Below are 21272 nucleotides of genomic sequence, written 5' to 3'. Positions count from 1 at the left end.
GTCTCTCTCTCGCCCCCATTCTCTCTCTCGTCACCGGTCTCCCTCGCTCCAATTCTCTCTCTTGCCCCCGGTCTCTCTCTCACTCCCGTTCTCTATCTCGCCCCCGTTCTCTCTCTCGCCCCCAGTCTCTCTCTCGCCCCGAGTCTCTCTCTCGTCCCCGGTTACCCTCGCTCCAATTCTCTCTCTTGCCCCCGGTCTCTCTCTCGCTCCCGTTCTCTCTCTTGCCCCCGGTTTCTCTTTTGCCCCCATTCTCTCTCTCGCTCCTGTTCTCTCTCTTGCCCCCGGTTTCTCTCTCTAGCCCCCGTTCTCTCTCGCCCCCAGTTTCTCTCTCGCCCCCAGTCTCTCTCTCACCCCCGTTCGCTCTCTCACCCCCGGTTTCTCTCTCGCCCCCGGTCTCTCTCTCGCCCCCGGTTTCCCTATCTTGCCCCCGTTCTCTCTCTCGCCCCCAGTCTGTCTCTCGCCCCCACTCTCTCTCTCACCCCCAGTCTCTCTCTCGCCCCCAGTTTCTCTCAAACTCCCGTTCTCTCTCTAGTCCCTGGTTTCCCTCTCACTCCCATTCTCTCTCTCGCCCCCAGTCTCTCTCTCGCCCCCAGTCTCTCTCTCGCCCCCGTTCTCTCTCTCACTCCCGTTCTCTGTCTCGCCCCCAGTCTCTCTCTCGCACCCAGTTTCTCTCTCTCCCCGAGTCTCTCTCTCGCCCACAGTCTCTCTCTCGCCACGAGTTTCTCTCTCGCCCCCAGTCTCTCTCTCGCCACTAGTCTCTCTTTCACCCCCGGTTTCTCTCTCGCCCCCAGTCTCTCTCTGTCATCCACTGTCTCTCTCTCTCGCTCCCGTTCTCTCTCTCTTGCCCCCAGTCTCTCTCTCGCCCCCGTTCTCTCTCTCGCCCCCAGTCTCTCTCTCGCCCCCAGTCTCTCTCTCGTCCCCGGTCTCCCTCGCTCCAATTCTCTCTCTTGCCCCCGGTGTCTCTCTCGCCCCCAGTTTCTCTCTCGCCCCTGGTATCTCTCTCGCCCCCATTCTCTCTCTTGCTCCCGTTCTCTCGCTTGCCCCGGTTTCTCTCTTGCCCCCGGTCTCCCTCGCTCCAATTCTCTCTCTTGCCCCCAGTTTCTCTCTCACCCCCAATCTCTCTCTCGCCCCCGGTCTCTCTCTCACTCCCGTTCTCTCTCGCCCCCAGTTTCTCTCTCGCCCCCAGGCTCTCTCTCGCCCCCGTTCTCTCTCCCACCCCCGGATTCTCTCTTACCCCCTGTCTCTCTCTCGCCCCCGTTCCCTCTCTTGCCCCCGGTTTCTCTCTCGTCCCCGGTCTCTCTCTCGCCCCTGGTTTCACTCTCACCCACAGTCTCTCTCTCGCCCCCGGTCTCTCTCTCACCCCCGGTTTCTCTCTCACCCCCCGTTCTCTCTGTCAACCCCGCTCTCTCTCACCCCCGGTCTCTCTCTCGCCCCCGGTTTCTCTCTCGCCCCAGTCTCTCTCTCGCCCCCAGTCTCTCTCTCGCCCCCAGTCTCTCTCTCGCTCCCGTTCTCTCTCGCCCCCAGTGTGTCTCGCCCCCAGTCTCTCTCTTGCCCCCGGTCTCTCTCTCGCTCCCGTTCTCTCTTGCCCCCGGTGATTCTCTTGCCCACATTCTCTCTCTCGCCCCCGGTCTCTCTCTCGCTCCCGTTCTCTCTCGCCCCCAGTGTGTCTCGCCCCCAGTCTCTCTCTCGCCCTCATTCTCTCTCTCGCCTCCATTGTCTCTCTTGCCCCCGGTTTCTCTCTCGCCCCCCGGTCTCTCTCTTGCCCCTGGTCTCTCTCTCACCCCAGTCTCTCTCTTGCCCCCAGTTTCTCTCTCGCCCCCAGTCTGTCTATCGTCCCCAGTCTCTCTCTCGCCCCCGTTCTCTCTCTCGCCCCCGTTCTCTCTCTTGCCCCCGGTTTCTCTCTCGCCCCCGGTCTCTCTCTTGCCCCTGGTCTCTCTCTCACCCCCAGTCTCACTCCCGCCCCCAGTTTCTCTCTCGCCCCCAGTCTCTCTCTCGCCCCCAGTCTCTCTCTCACCCCTGGTTTTTCTCTCACCCCCAGTCTCTCTCTCTCGCCCCCGCTCTCTCTCACCCCCGGTCTCTCTCTCGCCCCTGGTTTCTCTCTCACCCCCAGTCTCTCTCTCTCACCCCCAGTCTCTCTCTCGCTCCCGGTCTCTCTCTTGTCCCTGGTCTCTCTCTCACCCCCAGTCTCTCTCTCGCCCCTGGTTTCTCTCTCGCCCCCAGTCTCTCTCTCGCCCCCAGTCTCTCTCTTTCTCTCGCCCCCGGTCTGTCTCATCTCCCCGGTCTCTCTCTCTCTCGCCCCCAGTCTGTCTCATCACCTCGGTCTCTCTCTCTCTTGCCCCTGGTTTCTCTCTCGCCCCCAGTCTCTCTCTCTCTCTCGCCCACGGTCTGTTTCATCACTCCTGGTCTATCGTCACCCCCGATCTCTCATCTACCCCGGTCTCCCTCGCTCCCGGTCTCCCTCGGCCTCAGTCTCTATCGTCCTTCGGTCTCCCTCTTCACCATTGGTCTCACTCACCCCCAGTCTCTCTCGCCCCCGGTCTCTCTCGCCCCTGGTCACTCGTCAAACCCGTTCTCTCTCGCCCCCAGTTTCTCTCTCGCCCCCAGGCTCTCTCTCGCCCCCGTTCTCTCTCCCACCCCCATTCTCTCTCTTGCCCCCGGTCTCTCTCTCGCTCCCGTTCTCTCTTGCCCCCGGTGATTCTCTTGCCCACATTCTCTCTCTCGCCCCCGGTCTCTCTCTCGCTCCCGTTCTCTCTCGCCCCCAGTGTGTCTCGCCCCCAGTCTCTCTCTCGCCCCCATTCTCTCTCTCGCCTCCATTGTCTCTCTTGCCCCCGGTTTCTCTCTCGCCCCCCGGTCTCTCTCTTGCCCCTGGTCTCTCTCTCACCCCCAGTCTCTCTCTTGCCCCCAGTTTCTCTCTCGCCCCCAGTCTGTCTATCGTCCCCAGTCTCTCTCTCGCCCCCGTTCTCTCTCTCGCCCCCGTTCTCTCTCTTGCCCCCGGTTTCTCTCTCGCCCCCGGTCTCTCTCTTGCCCGTGGTCTCTCTCTCACCCCCAGTCTCACTCCCGCCCCCAGTTTCTCTCTCGCCCCCAGTCTCTCTCTCGCCCCCAGTCTCTCTCTCACCCCTGGATTCTCTCTCACACCCAGTCTCTCTCTCTCGCCCCCGCTCTCTCTCACCCCCGGTCTCTCTCTCGCCCCTGGTTTCTCTCTCGCCCCCAGTCTCTCTCTCGCCCCCAGTCTCTCTCTTTCTCTCGCCCCCGGTCTGTCTCATCTCCCCGGTCTCTCTCTCTCTCGCCCCCAGTCTGTCTCATCACCTCGGTCTCTCTCTCTCTTGCCCGTGGTTTCTCTCTCGCCCCCAGTCTCTCTCTCTCTCTCTCGCCCACGGTCTGTTTCGTCACTCCTGGTCTATCGTCACACCCGATCTCTCATCTACCCCGGTCTCCCTCGCTCCCGGTCTCCCTCGGCCTCAGTCTCTATCGTCCTTCGGTCTCCCTCTTCACCATTGGTCTCACTCACCCCCAGTCTCTCTCGCCCCCGGTCTCTCTCGCCCCTGGTCTCTCGTCAAAACCGTTCTCTCTCGCCCCCAGTTTCTCTCTCGCCCCCAGGCTCTCTCTCGCCCCCGTTCTCTCTCCCACCCCCGGATTCTCTCTTACCCCCTGTCTCTCTCTCGCCCCCGTTCCCTCTCTTGCCCCCGGTTTCTCTCTCGTCCCCGGTCTCTCTCTCGCCCCTGGTTTCACTCTCACCCACAGTCTCTCTCTCGCCCCCGGTCTCTCTCTCACCCCCGGTTTCTCTCTCACCCCCCGTTCTCTCTGTCAACCCCGCTCTCTCTCACCCCCGGTCTCTCTCTCGCCCCCGGTTTCTCTCTCGCCCCAGTCTCTCTCTCGCCCCCAGTCTCTCTCTCGCCCCCAGTCTCTCTCTCGCTCCCGTTCTCTCTCGCCCCCAGTGTGTCTCGCCCCCAGTCTCTCTCTTGCCCCCGGTCTCTCTCTCGCTCCCGTTCTCTCTTGCCCCCGGTGATTCTCTTGCCCACATTCTCTCTCTCGCCCCCGGTCTCTCTCTCGCTCCCGTTCTCTCTCGCCCCCAGTGTGTCTCGCCCCCAGTCTCTCTCTCGCCCACATTCTCTCTCTCGCCTCCATTGTCTCTCTTGCCCCCGGTTTCTCTCTCGCCCCCCGGTCTCTCTCTTGCCCCTGGTCTCTCTCTCACCCCAGTCTCTCTCTTGCCCCCAGTTTCTCTCTCGCCCCCAGTCTGTCTATCGTCCCCAGTCTCTCTCTCGCCCCCGTTCTCTCTCTCGCCCCCGTTCTCTCTCTTGCCCCCGGTTTCTCTCTCGCCCCCGGTCTCTCTCTTGCCCCTGGTCTCTCTCTCACCCCCAGTCTCACTCCCGCCCCCAGTTTCTCTCTCGCCCCCAGTCTCTCTCTCGCCCCCAGTCTCTCTCTCACCCCTGGTTTTTCTCTCACCCCCAGTCTCTCTCTCTCGCCCCCGCTCTCTCTCACCCCCGGTCTCTCTCTCGCCCCTGGTTTCTCTCTCGCCCCCAGTCTCTCTCTCTCACCCCCAGTCTCTCTCTCGCTCCCGGTCTCTCTCTTGTCCCTGGTCTCTCTCTCACCCCCAGTCTCTCTCTCGCCCCTGGTTTCTCTCTCGCCCCCAGTCTCTCTCTCGCCCCCAGTCTCTCTCTTTCTCTCGCCCCCGGTCTGTCTCATCTCCCCGGTCTCTCTCTCTCTCGCCCCCAGTCTGTCTCATCACCTCGGTCTCTCTCTCTCTTGCCCCTGGTTTCTCTCTCGCCCCCAGTCTCTCTCTCTCTCTCGCCCACGGTCTGTTTCATCACTCCTGGTCTATCGTCACCCCCGATCTCTCATCTACCCCGGTCTCCCTCGCTCCCGGTCTCCCTCGGCCTCAGTCTCTATCGTCCTTCGGTCTCCCTCTTCACCATTGGTCTCACTCACCCCCAGTCTCTCTCGCCCCCGGTCTCTCTCGCCCCTGGTCACTCGTCAAACCCGTTCTCTCTCGCCCCCAGTTTCTCTCTCGCCCCCAGGCTCTCTCTCGCCCCCGTTCTCTCTCCCACCCCCATTCTCTCTCTTGCCCCCGGTCTCTCTCTCGCTCCCGTTCTCTCTTGCCCCCGGTGATTCTCTTGCCCACATTCTCTCTCTCGGCCCCGGTCTCTCTCTCGCTCCCGTTCTCTCTCGCCCCCAGTGTGTCTCGCCCCCAGTCTCTCTCTCGCCCCCGTTCTCTCTCTCGCCCCCGTTCTCTCTCTTGCCCCCGGTTTCTCTCTCGCCCCCGGTCTCTCTCTTGCCCGTGGTCTCTCTCTCACCCCCAGTCTCACTCCCGCCCCCAGTTTCTCTCTCGCCCCCAGTCTCTCTCTCGCCCCCAGTCTCTCTCTCACCCCTGGTTTCTCTCTCACACCCAGTCTCTCTCTCTCGCCCCCGCTCTCTCTCACCCCCGGTCTCTCTCTCGCCCCTGGTTTCTCTCTCGCCCCCAGTCTCTCTCTCGCCCCCAGTCTCTCTCTTTCTCTCGCCCCCGGTCTGTCTCATCTCCCCGGTCTCTCTCTCTCTCGCCCCCAGTCTGTCTCATCACCTCGGTCTCTCTCTCTCTTGCCCGTGGTTTCTCTCTCGCCCCCAGTCTCTCTCTCTCTCTCTCGCCCACGGTCTGTTTCGTCACTCCTGGTCTATCGTCACACCCGATCTCTCATCTACCCCGGTCTCCCTCGCTCCCGGTCTCCCTCGGCCTCAGTCTCTATCGTCCTTCGGTCTCCCTCTTCACCATTGGTCTCACTCACCCCCAGTCTCTCTCGCCCCCGGTCTCTCTCGCCCCTGGTCTCTCGTCAAAACCGTTCTCTCTCGCCCCCAGTTTCTCTCTCGCCCCCAGGCTCTCTCTCGCCCCCGTTCTCTCTCCCACCCCCGGATTCTCTCTTACCCCCTGTCTCTCTCTCGCCCCCGTTCCCTCTCTTGCCCCCGGTTTCTCTCTCGTCCCCGGTCTCTCCCTCGCAGCTGGTTTCACTCTCACCCACAGTCTCTCTCTCTTCCCCGTCTCCCTCGCTCCCGTTCTCTCTCTCGCTCCCGTTCTCTCTCTCGCCCCCGTTCTCTCTCTCGCTCCCGTTCTCTCTCTCGCTCCCTTTCTCTCTCTCGCCCCCGTTCTCTCTCTCGCTCCCGTTCTCTCTCTCGCTCCCGTTCTCTCTCTTGCCGCCGGTCTCTCTCTCGCCCCTAGTTTCTCTCTCGCCCCCATTCACTCACTCGCTCCCATTCTCTCTCATGCCCCCGGTTTCTCTCTTGCCCCCGTTCTCTCTCTTGCCTCCGGTCTCTCTCTCGCTCCCGTTCTCTCTTGCCCCCGGTGATTCTCTTGCCCCCATTCTCTCTCTCGCCCCCGGTCTCTCTCTCGCTCCTGTTCTCTCTCGTCCCCAGTCTGTCTCTTGCCCCCCGTCTCTCTCTCGTCCCCGGTCTCCCTCGCACCCGTTCTCTTTCTCACCCCCAGTCTCTCTCTCGCCCCTGGTTTCTCTCTCGCCCCCAGTCTCTGTCTCGCCCCCAGTCTCTCTCGCCCCCAGTTTCTCTCTCACTCCCGTTCTCTGTCTCGCCCCCAGTCTCTCTCTCGCCCCGGATTCTCTCTCGCACCCGTTCTCTCTCTCACCCCCGGTCTCTATCGCCCCCCCGTCTCTCTCTCGCCCCCGGTCTCTCGCTCGTCCCCGGTCTCTCTCTCACTCCCGTTCTCTGTCTCGCCCCCAGTCTCTCTCTCGCCCCCAGTTTCTCTCTCGCCCCCGTTCTCTCTCTCGCCCCCGGTCTCTCTCGCCCCCAGTCTCTCTCTCGCCCCCGGTCTCTCTCGCGCCACCAGTCTCTCTCTCGCCCCCAGTCTCTCTCTCGTCTCCGGTCTCCCTCGCTCCAATTCTCTCGCTTTCCCCCGGTCTCTCTCTCACTCCCATTCTCTGTCTCGCCCCCGGTCTCTCTCTCGCCCCTGGTTTCTCTCTCGCCCCCAGTCTCTCTCTCACCCCCAATCTCTCTCTCGCCCCCGGTCTCTCTCTCACTCCCGTTCTCTCTCGCCCCCAGTTTCTCTCTCGCCCCCAGGCTCTCTCTCGCCCCCGTTCTCTCTCCCACCCCCGGATTCTCTCTTAGCCCCTGTCTCTCTCTCGCCACAGTTCCCTCGCTTGCCCCCGGTTTCTCTCTCGTCCCCGGTCTCTCTCTCGCCCCTGGTTTCACTCTCACCCACAGTCTCTCTCTCGCCCCCGGTCTCTCTCTCGCCCCTGATTTCTCTCTCACCCCCCGTTCTCTCTGTCACCCCCGCTCTCTCTCGCCCCCAGTCTCTCTCTCGCCCCCAGTCTCTCTCTCGTCCCCGGTCTCCCTCGCTCCCGTTCTCTCTCTCGCTCCCGTTCTCTCTCTCGTCCCCATTCTCTCTCTCGCTCCCGTTCTCTCTCTCGCTCCCATTCTCTCTCTCGCCCCCGTTCTCTCTCTCGCTCCCGTTCTCTCTCTCGCTCCCGTTCTCTCTCTTGCCGCCGGTCTCTCTCTCGCCCCTAGTTTCTCTCTCGCCCCCATTCTCTCATCCGCTCCCATTCTCTCTCATGCCCCCGGTTTCTCTCTTGTCCCCGTTCTCTCTCTTGCCCCCGGTCTCTCTCTCGCTCCCGTTCGCTCTTGCCCCCGGTGATTCTCTTGCCCACATTCTCTCTCTCGCCCCCGGTCTCTCTCTCGCTCCCGTTCTCTCTCGCCCCCAGTGTGTCCAGCCCCCAGTCTCTCTCTCGCCCCCATTCTCTCTCTCGCCTCCATTGTCTCTCTTGCCCCCGGTTTCTCTCTCGCCCCCCGGTCTCTCTCTTGCCCCTGGTCTCTCTCTCACCCCCAGTCTCTCTCTTGCCCCCAGTTTCTCTCTCGCCCCCAGTCTGTCTATCGTCCCCAGTCTCTCTCTCGCCCCCGTTCTCTCTCTCGCCCCCGTTCTCTCTCTTGCCCCCGGTTTCTCTCTCGCCCCCGGTCTCTCTCTTGCCCCTGGTCTCTCTCTCACCCCCAGTCTCACTCCCGCCCCCAGTTTCTCTCTCGCCCCCAGTCTCTCTCTCGCCCCCAGTCTCTCTCTCACCCCTGGTTTCTCTCTCACCCCCAGTCTCTCTCTCTCGCCCCCGCTCTCTCTCACCCCCGGTCTCTCTCTCGCCCCTGGTTTCTCTCTCGCCCCCAGTCTCTCTCTCTCACCCCCAGTCTCTCTCTCGCTCCCGGTCTCTCTCTTGTCCCTGGTCTCTCTCTCACCCCCAGTCTCTCTCTCGCCCCTGGTTTCTCTCTCGCCCCCAGTCTCTCTCTCGACCCCAGTCTCTCTCTTTCTCTCGCCCCCGGTCTGTCTCATCTCCCCGGTCTCTCTCTCTCTCGCCCCCAGTCTGTCTCATCACCTCGGTCTCTCTCTCTCTTGCACCTGGTTTCTCTCTCGCCCCCAGTCTCTCTCTCTCTCTCGCCCACGGTCTGTTTCGTCACTCCTGGTCTATCGTCACCCCCGATCTCTCATCTACCCCGGTCTCCCTCGCTCCCGGTCTCCCTCGGCCTCAGTCTCTATCGTCCTTCGGTCTCCCTCTTCACCATTGGTCTCACTCACCCCCAGTCTCTCTCGCCCCCGGTCTCTCTCGCCCCTGGTCACTCGTCAAACCCGGTCTCTCTCGCTCCCAGTTTCTCTTGCCTCCGGTCTCTCTCGTCACCCACAGTCTCTCTTCACCCTCTGTCTCTGTCGCCCCCGGTCTCTCTCTCACTCCCGTTCTCTGTCTCGCCCCCAGTCTCTCTCTCGCCCCTCGTTTCTCTCTCGCCCCCGTTCTCTCTCTCAGCCCCGGTCTCTCTCGCCCCCAGTCTCTCTCACGCCCCCGGTCTCTCGCTCGCCCCGGGTCTCTCTCTCACTCCCGTTCTCTGTCTCGCCCCCCAGTCTCTCTCTCGCCCCCGGTTTCTCTCTCGCCCCCGTTCTCTCTCTCGCCCCCGGTCTCTCTCGCCCCCAGTCTCTCTCTCAACCCCGGTCTCCCTCTCGCCCCCAGTCTCTCTCTCGCCCCCAGTCTCTCTCTCGTCCCCGGTCTCCCTCGCTCCAATTCTCTCTCTTGCCCCCGGTCTCTCTCTCACTCCCGTTCTCTATCTCGCCCCCGGTCTCTCTCTCGCCCCTGGTGTCTCTCTCGCCCCCAGTCTCTCTCTCGCCCCCATTCTCTCTCTCGTCACCGTTCTCCCTCGCTCCAATTCTCTCTCTTGCCCCCGGTCTCTCTCTCACTCCCGTTCTCTATCTCGCCCCCGTTCTCTCTCTCGACCCCAGTCTCTCTCTCCCCCCCAGTCTCTCTCTCGTCCCCGGTTACCCTCGCTCCAATTCTCTCTCTTGCCCCCGGTCTCTCTCTCGCTCCCGTTCTCTCTCTTGCCCCCGGTTTCTCTCTTGCCCCCATTCTCTCTCTCGCTCCTGTTCTCTCTCTTGCCCCCGGTTTCTCTCTCTAGCCCCCGTTCTCTCTCGCCCCCAGTTTCTCTCTCGCCCCCAGTCTCTCTCTCACCCCCGTTCTCTCTCTCACCCCCGGTTTCTCTCTCGCCCCCGGTCTCTCTCTCGCCCCCGGTTTCCCTATCTTGCCCCCGTTCTCTCTCTCGCCCCCAGTCTGTCTCTCGCCCCCACTCTCTCTCTCACCCCCAGTGTCCCTCTCGCCCCCAGTTTCTCTCACACTCCCGTTCTCTCTCTAGTCCCTGGTTTCCCTCTCACTCCCATTCTCTCTCTCGCCCCCAGTCTCTCTCTCGCCCCCAGTCTCTCTCTCGCCCCCGGTCTCTCTCTCACTCCCATTCTCTGTCTCGCCCCCAGTCTCTCTCTCGCCCCCAGTCTCTCTCTCGCTCCGAGTCTCTCTCTCGCCCCCGTTCTCTCTCTCACTCCCGTTCTCTGTCTCGCCCCCAGTCTCTCTCTCGCACCCAGTTTCTCTCTCTCCCCCAGTCTCTCTCTCGCCCACAGTCTCTCTCTCGCCACGAGTTTCTCTCTCGCCCCCAGTCTCTCTCTCGCCACTAGTCTCTCTTTCACCCCCGGTTTCTCTCTCGCCCCCAGTCTCTCTCTGTCATCCACTGTCTCTCTCTCTCGCTCCCGTTCTCTCTCTCTTGCCCCCAGTCTCTCTCTCGCCCCCGTTCTCTCTCTCGCGCCCAGTCTCTCTCTCGCCCCCAGTCTTTCTCTCGTCCCCGGTCTCCCTCGCTCCAATTCTCTCTCTTGCCCCCGGTCTCTCTCTCGCCCCCAGTTTCTCTCTCGCCCCTGGTTTCTCTCTCGCCCCCATTCTCTCTCTTGCTCCCGTTCTCTCGCTTGCCCCGGTTTCTCTCTTGCCCCCGGTCTCCCTCGCTCCAATTCTCTCTCTTGCCCCCAGTTTCTCTCTCACCCCCAATCTCTCTCTCGCCCCCGGTCTCTCTCTAACTGCCGTTCTCTCTCGCCCCCAGTTTCTCTCTCGCCCCCAGGCTCTCTCTCGCCCCCGTTCTCTCTCCCACCCCCGGATTCTCTCTTACCCCCTGTCTCTCTCTCGCCCCCGTTCCCTCTCTTGCCCCCGGTTTCTCTCTCGTCCCCGGTCTCTCTCTCGCCGCTGGTTTCACTCTCACCCACAGTCTCTCTCTCGCCCCCGGTCTCTCTCTCGCCCCCGGTTTCTCTCTCACCCCCTGTTCTCTCTGTCAACCCCGCGCTCTCTCACCCCCGGTCTCTCTCTCGCCCCCGGTTTCTCTCTCGCCCCCAGTCTCTCTCTCGCCCCCAGTCTCTCTCTCGCCCCCAGTCTCTCTGTCGCTCCCGTTTTCTCTCGCCCCCAGTGTGTCTCGCCCCCAGTCTCTCTCTCGCCCCCATTCTCTCTCTCGCCTCCATTGTCTCTCTTGCCCCCGGTTTCTCTCTCGCCCCCCGGTCTCTCTCTTGCCCCTGGTCTCTCTCTCACCCCCAGTCTCTCTCTTGCCCCCAGTTTCTCTCTCGCCCCCAGTCTGTCTATCGTCCCCAGTCTCTCTCACGCCCCCGTTCTCTCTCTCGCCCCCGTTCTCTCTCTTGCCCCCGGTTTCTCTCTCGCCCCCGGTCTCTCTCTTGCCCCTGGTCTCTCTCTCACCCCCAGTCTCACTCCCGCCCCCAGTTTCTCTCTCGCCCCCAGTCTCTCTCTCGCCCCCAGTCTCTCTCTCACCCCTGGTTTCTCTCTCACCCCCAGTCTCTCTCTCTCGCCCCCGCTCTCTCTCACCCCCGGTCTCTCTCTCGCCCCTGGTCTCTCTCTCGCCCCCGGTCTCTCTCTCGCTCCCGTTCTCTCTCGCCCCCAGTGTGTCTCGCCCCCAGTCTCTCTCTCGCCCCCATTCTCTCTCTCGCCTCCATTGTCTCTCTTGCCCCCGGTTTCTCTCTCGCCCCCCGGTCTCTCTCTTGCCCCTGGTCTCTCTCTCACCCCCAGTCTCTCTCTTGCCCCCAGTTTCTCTCTCGCCCCCAGTCTGTCTATCGTCCCCAGTCTCTCTCTCGCCCCCGTTCTCTCTCTCGCCCCCGTTCTCTCTCTTGCCCCCGGTTTCTCTCTCGCCCCCGGTCTCTCTCTTGCCCCTGGTCTCTCTCTCACCCCCAGTCTCACTCCCGCCCCCAGTTTCTCTCTCGCCCCCAGTCTCTCTCTCGCCCCCAGTCTCTCTCTCACCCCTGGTTTCTCTCTCACCCCCAGTCTCTCTCTCTCGCCCCCGCTCTCTCTCACCCCCGGTCTCTCTCTCGCCCCTGGTTTCTCTCTCGCCCCCAGTCTCTCTCTCTCACCCCCAGTCTCTCTCTCGCTCCCGGTCTCTCTCTTGTCCCTGGTCTCTCTCTCACCCCCAGTCTCTCTCTCGCCCCTGGTTTCTCTCTCGCCCCCAGTCTCTCTCTCGACCCCAGTCTCTCTCTTTCTCTCGCCCCCGGTCTGTCTCATCTCCCCGGTCTCTCTCTCTCTCGCCCCCAGTCTGTCTCATCACCTCGGTCTCTCTCTCTCTTGCCCCTGGTTTCTCTCTCGCCCCCAGTCTCTCTCTCTCTCTCGCCCACGGTCTGTTTCGTCACTCCTGGTCTATCGTCACCCCCGATCTCTCATCTACCCCGGTCTCCCTCGCTCCCGGTCTCCCTCGGCCTCAGTCTCTATCGTCCTTCGGTCTCCCTCTTCACCATTGGTCTCACTCACCCCCAGTCTCTCTCGCCCCCGGTCTCTCTCGCCCCTGGTCACTCGTCAAACCCGGTCTCTCTCGCTCCCAGTTTCTCTTGCCTCCGGTCTCTCTCGTCACCCACAGTCTCTCTTCACCCCCTGTCTCTGTCGCCCCCGGTCTCTCTCTCACTCCCGTTCTCTGTCTCGCCCCCAGTCTCTCTCTCGCCCCTCGTTTCTCTCTAGCCCCCGTTCTCTCTCTCAGCCCCGGTCTCTCTCGCCCCCAGTCTCTCTCACGCCCCCGGTCTCTCGCTCGCCCCCGGTCTCTCTCTCACTCCCGTTCTCTGTCTCGCCCCCAGTCTCTCTCTCGCCCCTCGTTTCTCTCCAGCCCCCGTTCTCTCTCTCAGCCCCGGTCTCTCTCGCCCCCAGTCTCTCTCACGCCCCCGGTCTCTCGCTCGCCCCCGTTCTCTCTCTCGCCCCCGGTTTCTCTCTCGCCCCCGTTCTCTCTCTCGCCCCCGGTCTCTCTCGCCCCCAGTCTCTCTCTCAACCAAGGTCTCCCTCTCGCCCCCAGTCTCTCTCTCGCCCCCAGTCTCTCTCTCGTCCCCGGTCTCCCTCGCTCCAATTCTCTCTCTCGCCCCCGTTCTCTCTCTTGCCCCCGGTTTCTCTCTCGCCCCCGGTCTCTCTCTTGCCCCTGGTCTCTCTCTCACCCCCAGTCTCACTCCCGCCCCCAGTTTCTCTCTCGCCCCCAGTCTCTCTCTCGCCCCCAGTCTCTCTCTCACCCCTGGTTTCTCTCTCACCCCCAGTCTCTCTCTCTCGCCCCCGCTCTCTCTCACCCCCGGTCTCTCTCTCGCCCCTGGTCTCTCTCTCGCCCCCGGTCTCTCTCTCGCTCCCGTTCTCTCTCGCCCCCAGTGTGTCTCGCCCCCAGTCTCTCTCTCGCCCCCATTCTCTCTCTCGCCTCCATTGTCTCTCTTGCCCCCGGTTTCTCTCTCGCCCCCCGGTCTCTCTCTTGCCCCTGGTCTCTCTCTCACCCCCAGTCTCTCTCTTGCCCCCAGTTTCTCTCTCGCCCCCAGTCTGTCTATCGTCCCCAGTCTCTCTCTCGCCCCCGTTCTCTCTCTCGCCCCCGTTCTCTCTCTTGCCCCCGGTTTCTCTCTCGCCCCCGGTCTCTTTCTTGCCCCTGGTCTCTCTCTCACCCCCAGTCTCACTCCCGCCCCCAGTTTCTCTCTCGCCCCCAGTCTCTCTCTCGCCCCCAGTCTGTCTCTCACCCCTGGTTTCTCTCTCACCCCCAGTCTCTCTCTCTCGCCCCCGCTCTCTCTCACCCCCGGTCTCTCTCTCGCCCCTGGTTTCTCTCTCGCCCCCAGTCTCTCTCTCTCACCCCCAGTCTCTCTCTCGCTCCCGGTCTCTCTCTTGTCCCTGGTCTCTCTCTCACCCCCAGTCTCTCTCTCACCCCCAGTCTCTCTCTCGCCCCTGCTTTCTCTCTCGCCCCCAGTCTCTCTCTCGACCCCAGTCTCTCTCTTTCTCTCGCCCCCGGTCTGTCTCATCTCCCCGGTCTCTCTCTCTCTCGCCCCCAGTCTGTCTCATCACCTCGGTCTCTCTCTCTCTTGCCCCTGGTTTCTCTCTCGCCCCCAGTCTCTCTCTCTCTCTCTCGCCCACGGTCTGTTTCGTCACTCCTGGTCTATCGTCACACCCGATCTCTCATCTACCCCGGTCTCCCTCGCTCCCGGTCTCCCTCGGCCTCAGTCTCTATCGTCCTTCGGTCTCCCTCTTCACCATTTGTCTCACTCACCCCCAGTCTCTCTCGCCCCCGGTCTCTCTCGCCCCTGGTCACTCGTCAAACCCGGTCTCTCTCGCTCCCAGTTTCTCTTGCCTCCGGTCTCTCTCGTCACCCACAGTCTCTCTTCACCCCCTGTCTCTGTCGCCCCCGGTCTCTCTCTCACTCCCGTTCTCTGTCTCGCCCCCAGTCTCTCTCTCGCCCCTCGTTTCTCTCTAGCCCCCGTTCTCTCTCTCAGCCCCGGTCTCTCTCGCCCCCAGTCTCTCTCACGCCCCCGGTCTCTCGCTCGCCCCCGGTCTCTCTCTCACTCCCGTTCTCTGTCTCGCCCCCAGTCTCTCTCTCGCCCCTCGTTTCTCTCCAGCCCCCGTTCTCTCTCTCAGCCCCGGTCTCTCTCGCCCCCAGTCTCTCTCACGCCCCCGGTCTCTCGCTCGCCCCCGTTCTCTCTCTCGCCCCCGGTTTCTCTCTCGCCCCCGTTCTCTCTCTCGCCCCCGGTCTCTCTCGCCCCCAGTCTCTCTCTCAACCAAGGTCTCCCTCTCGCCCCCAGTCTCTCTCTCGCCCCCAGTCTCTCTCTCGTCCCCGGTCTCCCTCGCTCCAATTCTCTCTCTTGCCCCCGGTCTCTCTCTCACTCCCGTTCTCTATCTCGCCCCCGGTCTCTCTCTCGCCCCTGGTGTCTCTCTCGCCCCCATTCTCTCTCTCGTCACCGGTCTCCCTCGCTCCAATTCTCTCTCTTGCCCCCGGTCTCTCTCTCACTCCCGTTCTCTATCTCGCCCCCGTTCTCTCTCTCGACCCCAGTCTCTCTCTCGCCCCCAGTCTCTCTCTCGTCCCCGGTTACCCTCGCTCCAATTCTCTCGCTTGCCCCCGGTCTCTCTCTCGCTCCCGTTCTCTCTCTTGCCCCCGGTTTCTCTCTTGCCCCCATTCTCTCTCTCGCTCCTGTTCTCTCTCTTGCCCCCGGTTTCTCTCTCTAGCCCCCGTTCTCCCTCGCCCCCAGTTTCTCTCTCGCCCCCAGTCTCTCTCTCACCCCCGGTCTCTCTCTCACCCCCGGTTTCTCTCTCGCCCCCGGTCTCTCTCTCGCCCCCGGTTTCCCTATCTTGCCCCCGTTCTCTCTCTCGCCCCCAGTCTGTCTCTCGCCCCCACTCTCTCTCTCACCCCCAGTCTCTCTCTCGCCCCCAGTTTCTCTCACACTCCCGTTCTCTCTCTAGTCCCTGGTTTCCCTCTCACTCCCATTCTCTCTCTCGTCCCCAGTCTCTCTCTCGCCCCCAGTCTCTCTCTCGCCCCCGGTCTCTCTCTCACTCCCATTCTCTGTCTCGCCCCCAGTCTCTCTCTCGCCCCCAGTCTCTCTCTCGCACCGAGTCTCTCTCTCGCCCCCGTTCTCTCTCTCACTCCCGTTCTCTGTCTCGCCCCCAGTCTCTCTCTCGCACCCAGTTTCTCTCTCTCCCACAGTCTCTCTCTCGCCCACAGTCTCTCTCTCGCCACTAGTTTCTCTCTCGCCCCCAGTCTCTCTCTCGCCACTAGTCTCTCTTTCACCCCCGGTTTCTCTCTCGCCCCCAGTCTCTCTCTGTCATCCACTGTCTCTCTCTCGCTCCCGTTCTCTCTCTCTTGCCCCCAGTCTCTCTCTCGCCCCCGTTCTCTCTCTCGCCCCCAGTCTCTCTCTCGCCCCCAGTCTCTCTCTCGTCCCCGGTCTCCCTCGCTCCAATTCTCTCTCTTGCCCCCGGTCTCTCTCTCGCCCCCAGTTTCTCTCTCGCCCCTGGTTTCTCTCTCGCCCCCATTCTCTCTCTTGCTCCCGTTCTCTCGCTTGCCCCGGTTTCTCTCTTGCCCCCGGTCTCCCTCGCTCCAATTCTCTCTCTTGCCCCCAGTTTCTCTCTCACCCCCAATCTCTCTCTCGCCCCCGGTCTCTCTCTAACTGCCGTTCTCTCTCGCCCCCAGTTTCTCTCTCGTTCCCGGTCTCTCTCTCGCCGCTGGTTTCACTCTCACCCACAGTCTCTCTCTCGCCCCCGGTCTCTCTCTCGCCCCCGGTTTCTCTCTCACCCCCCGTTCTCTCTGTCAACCCCGCTCTCTCTCACCCCCGGTCTATCTCTCGCCCCCGGTTTCTCTCTCGCCCCCAGTCTCTCTCTCGCCCCCAGTCTCTCTCTCGCCCCCAGTCTCTCTCTCGCTCCCTTTCTCTCTCTCGCCCCCGTTCTCTCTCTCGCTCCCGTTCTCTCTCTCGCTCCCGTTCTCTCTCTTGCCGCCGGTCTCTCTCTCGCCCCTAGTTTCTCTCTCGCCCCCATTCACTCACGCGCTCCCATTCTCTCTCATGCCCCCGGTTTCTCTCTTGCCCCCGTTCTCTCTCTTGCCTCCGGTCTCTCTCTCGCTCCCGTTCTCTCTTGCCCCCAGTGATTCTCTTGCCCCCATTCTCTCTCTCGCCCCCGGTCTCTCTGTCGCTCCAGTTCTCTCTCGCCCCCAGTCTGTCTCTTGCCCCCCGTCTCTCTCTCGTCCCCGGTCTCCCTCGCACCTGTTCTCTTTCTCACCCCCAGTCTCTCTCTCGCCCCTGGTTTCTCTCTCGCCCCCAGTCTCTGTCTCGCCCCCAGTCTCTCTCGCCCCCAGTCTCTCTCTCGCCCCCAGTATCTCTCTCGCCCCCGATCTCTCTCTCACTCCCGTTCTCTGTCTCGCCCCCAGTCTCTCTCTCGCCCCCGGTTTCTCTCTCGCACCCGTTCTCTCTCTTGCTCCCGTTCTCTCGCTTGCCCCGGTTTCTCTCTTGCCCCCGGTCTCCCTCGCTCCAATTCTCTCTCTTGCCCCCAGTTTCTCTCTCACCCCCAATCTCTCTCTCGCCCCCGGTCTCTCTCTAACTGCCGTTCTCTCTCGCCCCCAGTTTCTCTCTCGCCCCCAGGCTCTCTCTCGCCCCCGTTCTCTCTCCCACACCCGGATTCTCTCTTACCCCCTGTCTCTCTCTCGCCCCCGTTCCCTCTCTTGCCCCCGGTTTCTCTCTCGTCCCCGGTCTCTCTCTCGCCGCTGGTTTCACTCTCACCCACAGTCTCTCTCTCGCCCCCGGTCTCTCTCTCGCCCCCGGTTTCTCTCTCACCCCCCATTCTCTCTGTCAACCCCGCTCTCTCTCACCCCCGGTCTCTCTCTCGCCCCCGGTTTCTCTCTCGCCCCCAGTCTCTCTCTCGCCCCCAGTCTCTCTCTCGCCCCCAGTCTCTCTCTCGCCCCCAGTCTCTCTCTCGCCCCCAGTCTCTCTCACGCCCCCAGTCTCTCTCTCGTCCCCGGTCTCCCTCGCTCCCGTTCTCTCTCTCGCTCCCGTTCTCTCTCTCGCCCCCGTTCTCTCTCTCGCTCCCGTTCTCTCTCTCGCTCCCTTTCTCTCTCTCGCCCCCGTTCTCTCTCTCGCTCCCGTTCTCTCTCTCGCTCCCGTTCTCTCTCTTGCCGCCGGTCTCTCTCTCGCCCCCGGTCTCTCTCGCCCCAGTCTCTCTCTCAACCCCGGTCTCTCTCTCGCCCCCAGTCTCTCTCTCGCCCCCGGTTTCCCTCTCTTGCCCCCGTTCTCTCTCTCGCCCCCAGTCTCTCTCTCGCCCCCACTCTCTCTCTCACCCCCAGTCTCTCTCTCGCCCCCAGTTTCTCTCACACTCCCGTTCTCTCTCTAGTCCCTGGTTTCCCTCTCACTCCCATTCTCTCTCTCGCCCCCAGTCTCTCTCTCGCCCCCAGTCTCTCTCTCGCCCCCGGTCTCTCTCTCACTCCCATTCTCTGTCTCGCCCCCAGTCTCTCTCTCGCCCCCGGTCTCTCTCGCCCCCAGTCTCTCTCATGCCCGGTCTCTCTCTCTCACCCCCGGTCTCTCCCTCTCACCCCCGGTCTCTCTCGCACCCGGTCTCTCTCGCCCCCGGTCTCTCTCGCCCCCGGTGTCTCTCACCCCCGGTCTCTCTCTCACCCCTGGTCTCTCCCGCCCCCGGTCTCTCTCGCCCCCGGTCTCTCTTGCCATCCATCTCTCTCTCGTCGCTCCCAGTCTCTCGTCACCCCTGGGTCCCTCTCCACCCCAATCTATCTTGCCCCCAGTGTCTTTTGCCCCCCCGGTCTCTCTTGCCTCCCCCGGTCTCTCTTCGCTCCTGGTCTCTCTCTCTCGCCCCCGGTTTCGCTCACCCCTGGTCTCTTGTCATCCCCGCGTCTCTCTTGACCCCGGTCTCTGCCCCCCTCACTCCCTTGCCCCCGGTTTCTCTCTCGCCCCCAGTCTCTCTCTCGCCCCAACTCTCTCTCTCACCCCCAGTCTCTCTCTCGCCCCCAGTTTCTCTCTCACTCCCGTTCTCTCTCTAGTCCCCGGTTTCCCTCTCATTCCCATTCTCTCTCTCGCCCCCAGTCTCTCTCTCGCCCCCAGTCTCTCTCTCGCCCCCGGTCTCTCTCTCACTCCCATTCTCTGTCTTGCCCCCAGTCTCTATCTCGCCCCCAGTCTCTCTCTCGCCCCCAGTCTCTCTCTCGCCCCCGGTCTCTCTCTCACTCCCATTCTCTGTCTTGCCCCCTGTCTCTCTCTCGCACCCAGTCTCTCTCTCTCCCCCAGTCTCTCTCTCGCCCACAGTCTCTCTCTCGCCACTAGTTTCTCTCTCGCCCCCAGTCTCTCTCTCGCCACTAGTCTCTCTTTCACCCCCGGTTTCTCTCTCGCCCCCAGTCTCTCTCTGTCATCCACTGTCTCTCTCTCGCTCCCGTTCTCTCGCTCTTGCCCCCAGTCTCTCTCTCGCCCCCGTTCTCTCTCTCGCCCCCAGTCTCTCTCTCGCCCCCAGTCTCTCTCTCGTCCCCGGTCTCCCTCGCTCCAATACTCTCTCTTGCCCCCGGTCTCTCTCTCGCACCCAGTTTCTCTCTCGCCCCTGGTTTCTCTCTTGCCCCCATTCTCTCTCTCGCTCCCGTTCTCTCGCTTGCCCCGGTTTCTCTCTTGCCCCCGGTCTCCCTCGCTCCAATTCTCTCTCTTGGCCCCAGTTTCTCTCTCACCCCCAATCTCTCTCTCGCCCCTGGTCTCTCTCTCACTCCCGTTCTCTCTCGCCCCCAGTTTCTCTCTCGCCCCCAGGCTCTCTCTCGCCCCCGTTCTCTCTCCCACCCCCGGATTCTCTCTTACCCCCTGTCTCTCTCTCGCCCCCCTTCCCTCTCTTGCCCCCGGTTTCTCTCTCGTCCCCGGTCTCTCTCTCGCCCCCGGTTTCTCTCTCACCCCCCGTTCTCTCTGTCAACCCCGCTCTCTCTCACCCCCGGTCTCCCTCTCGCCCCCAGGCTCTCTCTCGCCCCCGTTCTCTCTCCCACCCCCGGATTCTCTCTTACCCCCTGTCTCTCTCTCGCCCCCCTTCCCTCTCTTGCCCCCGGTTTCTCTCTCGTCCCCGGTCTCTCTCTCGCCGCTGGTTTCACTCTCACCCACAGTCTCTCTCTCACCCCCGGTCTCTCTCTCACCCCCGGTCTCTCTCTCGCCCCCGGTCTCTCTCTCACTCCCATTCTCTGTCTTGCCCCCAGTCTCTCTCTCGCACCCAGTCTCTCTCTCTCCCCCAGTCTCTCTCTCGCCCACAGTCTCTCTCTCGCCACTAGTTTCTCTCTCGCCCCCAGTCTCTCTCTCGCCACTAGTCTCTCTTTCATCCCCGGTTTCTCTCTCGCCCCCAGTCTCTCTCTGTCATCCACTGTCTCTCTCTCGCTCCCGTTCTCTCTCTCTTGCCCCCAGTCTCTCTCTCGCCCCCGTTCTCTCTCTCGCCCCCAGTCTCTCTCTCGCCCCCAGTCTCTCTCTCGTCCCCGGTCTCCCTCGCTCCAATTCTCTCTCTTGCCCCCGGTCTCTCTCTCGCACCCAGTTTCTCTCTCGCCCCTGGTTTCTCTCTTGCCCCCATTCTCTCTCTCGCTCCCGTTCTCTCGCTTGCCCCGGTTTCTCTCTTGCCCCCGGTCTCCCTCGCTCCAATTCTCTCTCTTGGCCCCAGTTTCTCTCTCACCCCCAATCTCTCTCTCACCCCTGGTCTCTCTCTCACTCCCGTTCTCTCTCGCCCCCAGTTTCTCTCTCGCCCCCAGGCTCTCTCTCGCCCCCGTTCTCTCTCCCACCCCCGGATTCTCTCTTACCCCCTGTCTCTCTCTCGCCCCCCTTCCCTCTCTTGCCCCCGGTTTCTCTCTCGTCCCCGGTCTCTCTCTCGCCGCTGGTTTCACTCTCACCCACAGTCTCTCTCTCGCCCCCGGTCTCTCTCTCGCCCCCGGTTTCTCTCTCACCCCCCGTTCTCTCTGTCAACCCCGCTCTCTCTCACCCCCGGTCTCCCTCTCGCCCCCAGGCTCTCTCTCGCCCCCGTTCTCTCTCCCACCCCCGGATTCTCTCTTACCCCCTGTCTCTCTCTCGCCCCCCTTCCCTCTCTTGCCCCCGGTTTCTCTCTCGTCCCCGGTCTCTCTCTCGCCGCTGGTTTCACTCTCACCCACAGTCTCTCTCTCACCCCCGGTCTCTCTCTCACCCCCGGTCTCTCTCTCACCCCCGGTCTCTCTCACTCACGGTCTCTCTCTCTCTCACCCCCGGTCTCTCTCTCATCACCCCCGGTCTCTCTCTCACCCCCGGTCTCTCTCACCCCCTGTCTCTCTCTCTCACCCCCAGTCTCTCTCACCTCTGGTCTCTCTCGTCCCCAGTCTCTCTCTCGCCCCCAGTCTCTCTCGCCCCCGGTCTCTCTCGCCCCCGGTCCCTCTCACCCCCGGTCTCTCTCTCTCACCCCCGGTCTCTCTCTCTCTCACCCCCGGTCTCTCTCTCTCACCCCCGGTCTCTCTCACCTCCGGTCTCTCTCGCCCCCGGTCTCTCTCTCTCACACCCGGTCTCTCTCACCTCTGGTCTCTCTCACACCCGGTCTCTCTCTCTCACCCCCGGTCTCTCTCTCTCACCCCCGGGGTCTCTCTCCCCCGGTCTCTCTCACCCCCGGTCTCTCTCACCCCCGGTCTCTCTCGCCCCCGGTCTCTCTCTCTCACCCCCGTAACTCTCTCACCTCTGGTCTCTCTCGCCCCCGGTCTCTCTCGCCCCCGGTCTCTCTCATCCCCGGTCTCTCTCGCCCCCGGTCTCTCTCGCCCCCGGTCTCTCTCGCCCCCGGTCTCTCTCACCCCCGGTCTCTCTCTCTCACCCCCGGTCTCTCTCACCCCCGGTCTCTCTCGCTCCCGGTCTCTCTCTCTCACCCCCGTCTCTCTCTCACCTCTGGTCTCTCTCGCCCCCGGTCTCTCTCGCCCCCGGTCTATCTCACCCCCGGTCTCTCTCGCCCCCGGTCTCTCTCGCCCCCGGTCTCTCTCACGCCCGGTCTCTCTCTCTCACCCCCGGTCTCTCCCTCTCACCCCCGGTCTCTCCCTCTCACCCCCGGTCTCTCTCGCACCCGGTCTCTCTCGCCCCCGGTCTCTCTCGCCCCCGGTGTCTCTCACCCCCGGTCTCTCTCTCACCCCTGGTCTCTCTCGCCCCCGGTCTCTCTCGCCCCCGGTCTCTCTTGCCATCCATCTCTCTCTCGTCGCTCCCAGTCTCTCGTCACCCCTGGGTCCCTCTCCACCCCAATCTATCTTGCCCCCAGTGTCTTTTGCCCCCCCGG

The sequence above is a fragment of the Chiloscyllium punctatum genome, chromosome 52, assembly GCF_047496795.1.
Source record: "Chiloscyllium punctatum isolate Juve2018m chromosome 52, sChiPun1.3, whole genome shotgun sequence".
NCBI lineage: Eukaryota > Metazoa > Chordata > Chondrichthyes > Orectolobiformes > Hemiscylliidae > Chiloscyllium > Chiloscyllium punctatum.
Note: the sequence above shows the minus strand (reverse complement) of the source record.